This window comes from Megascapheus bottae, chromosome 14 (genome assembly GCF_031878675.1).
Source record: "Megascapheus bottae isolate mThoBot1 chromosome 14, mThoBot2.hap1, whole genome shotgun sequence".
Taxonomy (NCBI): domain Eukaryota; kingdom Metazoa; phylum Chordata; class Mammalia; order Rodentia; family Geomyidae; genus Megascapheus; species Megascapheus bottae.
The window spans coordinates 35,701,774-35,710,992 of NC_143522.1; the positions used below are offsets into that span (position 1 = coordinate 35,701,774).

At 36.6% G+C, this 9,219-nt stretch overlaps 1 pseudogene; it reads left to right on the forward strand.

The window, feature by feature from the left end:
• The first annotated feature begins 7,774 nt into the window (after positions 1-7,774).
• LOC150055063 (cellular tumor antigen p53 pseudogene) lies at positions 7,775-8,728 on the forward strand (annotated as a pseudogene).
• The last annotated feature ends 491 nt before the right edge of the window (positions 8,729-9,219 follow it).

Below are 9,219 nucleotides of genomic sequence, written 5' to 3' on the forward strand. Positions count from 1 at the left end.
ATCAGATAACAAAGTGAGATACTGTAAGATATGAGATAACCAAGGGACAGCAAAAGAGATGAGAGATAAACATAGTACTTTAAGGACAACAATCACTCATTATATGGCTTTTGTTTCTATATCCTAGAGGTCCTTTCATTTAGCATCATACTGTATGGCCTTATGTATCAAGGTTTTGCTCCATTGTAAATCTCTGCTAAGAGAGCCCAAGATTTCTACTGATTATGACAAATAGGGGAAACCATTGCCTAAGTTCCTTTGAGTCTGGCTTACTTCACTTAATATGATTTTTTCTAAGTCTTTCCATTTCCTAACAAATGGGGCGATGTTGTTCTTTCTGACAGCAGCATAGAATTCCATTGTGTACAAATACCACATCTTGTTGATCCATTCATCAACCGAGGAACATCTAGGTTGGTTCCATGTCTTTGCTATGGTAAATAGTGCTGCAATGAACATTGTTGTGCATTAAACTGCAGAGCTTCTGTATGGCAAAGACATAGCTAGTAAATTAATTAGGAAACCTACAGAATGGGAGAAAATCTTCACTAACCATACAACGGACAATGGCCTCATATCTAAAATATAGCAACAGCTCAAAAAATTGAATCAATCCAAAACTAATCTCCAAAGTAACAACCATCCCAATAAAAGATGGCCAAAGACTTAAAGAGAGTCTCCTCTGAAGAAGAAATAAGAATGGCCTTTAGACACATGAAGAAATGTTCAACATCTCTGGTCATCAAAGAAATGCAAATCAAAACAACTCTAAGATTTCACCTCACTCCAGTTCTTTGTTTTAAGAACATTAGAAAAACAATCTTATAATGGACAGGATCAAAAAAAACTAATAACAAATGCTGGAGGGGATGTGGCCAGGAGGGATCACTGCTACACTGTTGGTGGGAGTGCAAATTTGTTCAACCACTATGGAAAGCAGTATGGCAGTTCCTCAGAAGGTTAAACATGGAAATTCCCTATGACCCAGCAATTCCACTACTTGGCATTTACTCAACCGTCCCGAAACAAGGGCATACTAAATCCACTATCACAATGATGTTCATTGCAGCATTATTCACCATAGCAAAAATATGGAACCAACCCAGATGTCCCTCAGTTGATGAGTGGATCAACAAGATGTGGTGATAGTATTATCCAAAATTAAAACATGGTAAAATCAGCTTAAAAATGTACTTTTTTTTTATCACAGTATCTAACCAAAGCATTTGTCAAATCTGTCATCAATACAGTTTACAGATAGAAAAACAGCTTGTAGAGGTACATAATTGTTCATAGTTATCATCCACTACACATGAAATGGCTTTCATTAAATAAAACTAGTGTCAAAAAGTAAAATGTAATGGAGAACATAACAATCAAAAAGTCATGTAACAAGATAAATTATAAACATAAATCTACTTTATTAGAGATGAGTTTAGAATAATCTGCATGAAAGTGGTAGTACAAGGTAGGTAAAATCATGTGTCAGTGATTGAAAATGAAGATATTTTAGCATGCATATTTGAAATTGTGTGCAAGGAGAACAGAATAAATAACTGGGTCTGTAGAAAAAGGAGATAAAATTCAAGAAATGTGATGATAGCACCAAGAAGCTCAAAAAATAAGAATTTCCCAGAGATTCAGGAATAAAATAATTCTAGAATAATTCCAATGCAAAAGCTTGCTTCAGGAGTTTGTGGAGTTTGGTGTATGTCATTGTAGTTATGATTGTTAGAGTCAGTTTGCAGATGTTTAACTGAATTAAGAAAATCTGGCCATTAGTTACATCCATCACATAACAGAAACATATTCCAAATTTTTATGTCATCTTTAATTCAATGATATCAGATGGTTATTTTCCCACTGATCCTTGATAGGCTAAGATTAAGTAACAAAGAGAAACCTTAAAATAATGTGTTACTACAAAACAAAGACAAGGATAGACAGTATTTTAAAATTAACTTCAAATACTTGCTAATCACTTTTCTTTATATGATGGAAATCCATTAGCCTATTTTTATCCCTCAAGGAAAGTTTTAGAAAGTAAGTAATAGTTATGAAAACACATCAAAATATTTTTATAAATAAATTGTATAGCTGTAACCCTAAGTTTCTAATTATTATAAGAGTAGAATATTTTCAAATTGTTTTCAGTTTGTTGGTTTTAAGTGTTTCCAGTCATACTGAAATGCTATTTAGGACTTAATAAATGCCTACATTTATAATAAATTTACCAAAAGTAGCTAATTCAGTGAAAAGTACACATAAAATACAATTGGCTATTATTCCATTTTCATTTTTTTATACTCTTTACATGCCTTCTTCTCAAGGTGAAAAGAATGATGAGAAATAATATAACTTTACAGTTGTGGCACTGTAGAGTTCCAACTAAATTAGCTTAATTGTACCAATGATAGGAGTAATTAAACCCATTGGAATTAGAGATTGAGCTAGATTAAACAAGAATTAGTTGATATTCTGTTGGTTTACAAAGAGTTTTGTTTTCTGTGAAATTGTGTAACTACTTGAGATTTTAAAACAAAGTAGGATACTATTATAGGTAAATTATATTTTCTTCTCCAAACCTCAAATTATTATCAGTTATGTAACTGACAAATTATTGTAGCATTTTAACTTTTAAATGTGATAGTAATGTTTGTACATTATTAGCACATTTGGCAAAGAGTCATTCAATATATTTTTCATACAGTTTTTATTGTAATTAATAGAAGGGTTACATTATATAATCACCAGATAGAAGGTGCATTACTTCACGAACATTGTAGCCCTTTCTCATGTTTTTGTCTCCATTTTCCTCTCCCCACTCTCTCCCTTCTTACTATATTTTATTGCTAGGTTTTGAAGTCGAGCTTACTAAAAGTATCTGTTTTAAAAGGACTTCCAGATTTTGCTTCTAAGATTAGGAATAATGATATTTTTGATTATTGGAAATCAATTATCTCTATCTTTGATACTACAGCATATTTTCAAATTGTACCAGTTTTTGTAAGGGCATATAGAGTTCTCATTAAGTGTTACTATTTTCCTCATATTCTAGAAACATGACATGCCTTCAAGTCATATATACAAATATATAAATATGTGGAAGACATTTCTCTTTATTAACTTAGGAGAAAACTCATGCCCAAAATACTGTTACCTTGAGAAAGTATAATGTTCAACACTACAATGTTCATAACTGACTTGATTTTGTTATACTATAGGTCAATATTTATGGCAGTCTTCAAAGTCACTTAAATGGTCCACAATGTGGATTAACATGAGATAGTATCATATTTTAATTTGTCTCTTACTTACTTTTATGAGAAATAAACACTGTTGTTGTATTTGTAATTTCTATGATACACATAAATATAACCAATAAATATTTTTAGTTAAGAAAATAAAACATGAAATAGCATAAGGTATAAAAAATAAACCTGAGTGTTATGTGGAGGGAAAAAAAGAAAGAAAATAAAACAACAATTCAAGAGCAACTAAAATCTTATTAGAGCAACTAGATTATATACTTACTATTTATTAGCTTAAATTCATTTCATTGTACAATCAAGTATAATCATAATAGTGTATGGTAATTTGTCTGTAATAAAGTAATCTATACATTTTTATAGTTTCTATAATGTATGCATTTAACTACTTTATATAGTTCATATTTCTTAAATATATTTTGTATAGTCAAAATTATTTTACATAAAGTTGAGCCCCTGCTAGTTTTTCTAGAGTAAGAGAACTTCAAACTACTTATGTTGTAGTAATTCTAGTGTCTTAATATCGATTGCTTGCACACAAGATGAAAGAGCTTATTTTCAGGGTGTCATTGTTTTAGTGGCCTTGTTTAAACTGCTCAGCTAAAAAGGCCGATCAGAGTGTCTGTTTACTACATTATAAATTGCCTGTGTTCTGTTTATTGGCATTAGGGACAGACTGAAAAATGGATTCTATAAGGTGGAAGTTCTTGAAAGTGTAAATTTCTGAGGTCCTAGAACATCACATTCCTCTGAGAGATCTGCTTTGCTTGGAATGTTATTTAAGGACTCTGTTCACAATACAATTCCTTCTGCCAAATACTTTGTGAGCGGAGAAAAAAACCTTTTCAGACCCTTTATGAAATTCACATGGGAAGTAGTACTTGAATTTCACATACAAATGATATAGTTAATAGAGTTTTTTCTCAGAAGAGCATTGTCTTTAAGTAATTGTACAAAGTAGTTGCTGTTTTACAAAGTAGTTTGTGAACGCAGTGCATCCTTGTCAGTCACACCTTGCGACATTCTCTCTCATTGCCCCACCCAGCACTTCCCTTACATTTCCTAATTTTGTAGCAATATATATATATTGAATTGACTTCATTGAAAAAATGCAAGGTATATTTTTGAAAACTTAATGAGAAACAGCATGCCAAACTTGTACTCATCTTGATTAAAAATTTGACTACATAGGGACTGGGAATTTGGCCTTGTGGTAGAGTGCTTGCCGAGCATGCATGAAGACCTGTATTCAATTCCTTGGTACCACATATATAGGAAAAAACCAGAAGTGGTGCTGTGGCTCAAGTGGTAGAGCTCTGGCCTTGAGAAAACCCAAGGACAGTGCTCAGTCCCTGAGCCAAAGCCCAGGACTGGCAAAACAAACAAATAAATAAAATAAAAGACTACAGTTTGATTGTAGAATGAGAAGATTTTTTTAAATTTTAGCATGTTGATGCATATTCTGTACTCTGTCACATATTTTCTTTTTCAAAACTATAATTTATTTCATTTTTATCAAGTGACATTCCTTTTGTTGTATTTTATTGTCAGTGTAATGTGTAGAGGGGTTACAGTTATCAGGTAGTGGGTATATTACTTCTTGAACCTTGATACTCATTCTCATGTTTTTATACTCCTTTCCCTTCCCCAACCCCTCCCAAACATCCTGTCACATATTTTTCTATCTACAGCAATTGATTACTTCCTTACAGAAAGACAGGACCAATATGAATACATTTTGTTACCTTTTCTGAGGAATAAATTAGTGATACAATTGAATATGTTAAAGTTAACCTGGATGAAGTTGTGAATACAATATTGTTCTAAAATTGTTTCTCTGTAAAACATTTTATAAAATATTTTACACAAGCCATATTCACTGTATTGTTTAATGAAAGTCTTCATTTACATAAGGGTGAAGAACACAGCTTGTACACTAAAATTTTTTCTCCATTATTTCTTTTATTCTTCCATAATTCTAGCAAGAGAGTTCACAAATCAGAATTATTGTTCCGATTTTGCATTTTGGGAGAGTAATCCAAACATTGTCACCAATTGACCGAATCCCATCAGACAACAAAGTCAAAGTTACTTCTTAGTTATATAATACTTTGCATTTAACTTCAAATGATCATGGTGACCTTATGTCTAAGCTGAATCTACATTCTATGTGTTTTCAGTTGTTTTTCTTTGTCACACCTTAATGTTTATGAGTCCTCTTAACATTGGTTAAAATAATTTGAGAAAACTAAATGTTTTAATGATTAAAGAAACAACGCTTATTTCCACTAGCTCAGTGATATAAAACTGTGTTTTCTTCCCAAGCGATTATTATGGTAGCATTACATTGAGAATTATTAAAGATGGAAAGTTTATAAACAAGGAAAGATACTGAGAAATCTCCCCTCTCCATTAAAAAAAAATCTCTCCTTATTAATCGATGCCTTCTGTTTTTACTTTCAAGAATCTGCTTAGCAACTCTCCGAATTTTCCTGGGGGAAAACAAAACATTTTCCCATTGGATCTTAGGACTGAATTTAAGAAATGCATAGAAGCCTTAAATTTCCATACTAAGCTTTTGATTTATATATATATATTTCCTGGTGTGAATCTTTCATTATAACAACATAGAAGGGGGAGGGAGACAGAAACATGATGTTAAGGAATCTGGATTAAAAAAGATTAAGAAGAATAAAAAAAGTCTGTAGGTTGGTAGTTATTTGACTTCAGGGCATGACATATATGCTTCCAGTCACTTCTCACTTGCATGGTCTCTGCTGAGAAATCTGTGGTTATTCTGATTGGTTTGCCTTTATAGGTGATTGATCCCTTCACCCTGGCTGCCTTTAGGATCCTTTCTTTGGTCTCTATTGATCCAGTTCAGATTATAATGTGGCGGTGGAATGTCCTTTTCTGGTCAGGTCTGTTTGGGGTTCTAAAAGCTTCTTGTATCTGGATGGGCCTGCCCTTCTGGATATTTGGGAAATTCTCTGAGATGATTCCCTCAAGTATATTTCCAATACCATTGACCTCTTTCTCCACGCCCTCCTCAATACCGATTAGCCTTAAATTAGGCTTCCTAATTGTATCTTGGACCTCCTGAAGCGCTCTCTCATTTTTCCTAGATTTGGATTGACTCATTTTCTGTTCTTTCTCTATAACAACTAAATTATCTTCAGCCCCGGAAATTCTCTCTTCTGCATTGTCTAACCTGCTATCAAAGCTATCTACTTTATTCTTCATCTCCCTTGCTTCTAATTGCTCATTTTTGATGCCTTGCATCTCTTCTTTTAGGTCATGTATGGATTTCTTTAGCTCCTTTATTTCCATTTCAGTGGTTAGCTCAGTAGCTTTATTTTCTTTGGATATTTGCTGGAGTTTGGTCACCTTTTTGTTTGTGGATTTTATGAATTCATCCATCTTTCTTTGAAAAAACCGTTATTATGGCCTCCTTTATGGCTTCTCCTTTTTCAGTTATCACCTTGTTTATGGTTTCCTCTTGTTTAGCTATGGCTTCCTCACTTATCTTTTTCTTTATATTTTCACATTTTTCATTAATGATGTTTATCAATTGCATTTGTGTAGCACTTGGGGATGTGGCCAGGAGGGATCACTACTACACTGTTGGTGGGAGTGCAAACTCGTTCAACCACTATGGAAAGCAGTATGGCAGTGCCTCAAAAGGCTAAACATAGAGCTCCCCTATAACCCAGCAATTCCACTACTTGGCATTTATCCAACCATCCAGAAACTAAGGCATACTAAATCCACTAGCACAACAATGTTCATTGGAGCATTATTCACCATAGCAAAAATATGGAACCAACCTAGATGTCCCTTGGTTGATGAATGGATCATCTTGTGATGTGGTATTTGTACACAATGGAATTCTATGCTGCTCTCAGAAAGAACGACATCACCCCATTTGTTAGGAAATGGAAAGACTTAGAAAAAATCATATTAAGTGAAGTAAGCCAGACTCAAAGGAACTTAGGCTCAATGGTTTCCCTCATTTGTCATAATTAGTAGAAACCTTGGGCTCTACTAGCAGAGATCTGCAATAGAGCAAAACCTTGATATATAAGGCCATATAGTATGAAGCTAATTGAAAGGACCTCTAGGATATTGAAACAAAAGCCAAATAATGAATGTTGTCCTTAATGTACTATGTTGTCTCTCATCTCCTTTGCTGTCCCTTGGTTATCTCACATTGTTACAGTATCTCACTTTGTTATCTGATATATTGGATATATTTGTATTTGGTTATTTGAAATTGGATAGGGAAGGGGGGAAAACAAGATGAGGGGTGAGGGTAATGGGTACCAAGACATGTGAAAGGGTATCGATGTATGTGAATTAATGCACCTTCTATCTGGCAAATATCGTGTAACCCTTTTATTAATTACAATAAAAATATTTTTAAAAAAATCCGTAGGCACCATTGTCGATACTCGGTAGTCTCTGGGCTCTGGGGGGCCCTGGCATCCGGGTTTGGATGCTCCCCCGAGGACCAGCGCAGACAGACCGTCTTCGTGGCTCCTGTGATGCAGTCAGACCTTACCATCGAACTCCCTCTGCGTCGGGAGACCTTGTCAGATGTATGAAAACTTCTTCCTGAACACAGCGTTCTGTCTACCCAGTCTCTTCTCCCAAGGATGACTTCTCATAAGACGTTATAAAGTGGTTAGGAAGTCCAGAGGAAGCTGTGCACCCATCTGCCGATCCCATCCCAGAGGCCTCGGCCCCCGGGCCCCCACACTTGCAGCCCCTGTAAAGCCACCTCATACCCTCTGGATCCTCCTTCCCTTCCCAAAACATCTACCATGGCCCTGGTGGCTTCTGCTTAGGCTTTCTGCAGCCAGGCACAGCCGAGTCTGTCACATGCACCAATCCCCGACCCTCAGCAAGCTCTTCTGTCAGCTGGCAAGGACCTGCCCGCCGGTGCAGCTGTGGGTGGACTCCCCTGCTCCACCTGGCACACGCGTCCGTGCCATCCAGAAGAAGTCACAGCACATGACAAAAGTTGTGAGGCGCTGCCCACATCGTGAGCCCCAGTACAACACCTCCTTAGCATCTTCTTCTCAGGGTGGCAGGGAATTTGCGTGCAGAGCATCTGGATGACAGCCACACTTTCCGACGCAGCGTGGTGATGCCTCATGAGCCTCCTGAGGCTCTGACTGTACCCCCAACCATTGCAAGTGCATGCATGTGGAACAGCTCCTGAATGGGGGGCGGGGTACGAACCTGCGGCCCATCCTCACCATTGTCACACTGGAAGATGGATGCAACAGCTTTGAGGTACGTGTCTGTGCCTGCCAGGGAGAGATCAGCGCCCAGAGGAGGAAAACCTCTGCAGAAAAGAGGAGCCTTGTTCTCAGCCTCCGCCTCCAACGGGGGAGCACTCAGCGAGTGCCATCACCAGTTCTGCTGTGGAACGAATCAGAGCTAGCTCAAGTTAGTTTAATGTCTCCTGAGTTGTAGGAAACACCGCTCATTGTGCCTGCCTCCCAGGGTCTCATTGTGAGGATTTAATACAATACTTGGTCACTGGGGCTCCCTCACCTCCCCCCACTTGGAAGTGCTAGTTCGCTGAGAATTTTCAAGACTGGGGCAACTAGTGAAGAGGGAGATGTTGCCAAGATGCCACCAGCCCAACAAATGCTCCTCTGTGTCCTGTTGAACTTTGGCAACAGAAAAATGTCACACACAGGAGAGCTCCATCTTGGGCTTTATGTGGGGTCTGGTGGATTTACCAGACCTTTTTTTTTTTTTTACTTTCCTCACCCACCTACATGTTCAAGGTCCCCTTCTTTTTACATTCTGCAAGGCACATGTGCGTTTGTCACCCCCCACACACCCCTTCACCCGTTTTATATTCCCTTTTCATGTATTGGTTTCTTATTTTACAATAAAACTTGGTTACCCCCAATAAAGATTGAGTAGAAAATTT